This window comes from Odocoileus virginianus, chromosome 16 (genome assembly GCF_023699985.2).
Source record: "Odocoileus virginianus isolate 20LAN1187 ecotype Illinois chromosome 16, Ovbor_1.2, whole genome shotgun sequence".
Taxonomy (NCBI): Eukaryota; Metazoa; Chordata; class Mammalia; order Artiodactyla; family Cervidae; genus Odocoileus; species Odocoileus virginianus.
Window position 1 is genome coordinate 56,225,092 of NC_069689.1, and position 329 is coordinate 56,225,420.

The following is a 329-nucleotide window of genomic DNA, read 5'->3' on the forward strand; positions in this document are numbered from 1 at the left end:
AGAGTCTCAGTTGGAGCAAAGTCTCAGCCGTTCTTCACAAAGCTGGTGATGAGTCATCGAGCCACCTTTCAAAGGAGGTTGACCTACAGGGATGGCTCTTCCTACTCCTGCCTTGACTAGTCATTGACGGGGACAGCCTGCAGGCAGCACCGCCTTCATGCCAAGTCATGGGGGCGATAGATTAAGGGCCCAGCCGTGGGGCCCTTGGTCAATTACACCACTGTGGTACAAGGTTCAGAGTGCATTGTTGTTTTCTTTCTTCTTTTTTATTTTTACCAAAAATTTTTATTTTTTAATTTAAGTAATTAATTAATTTATTTTTAAACTCT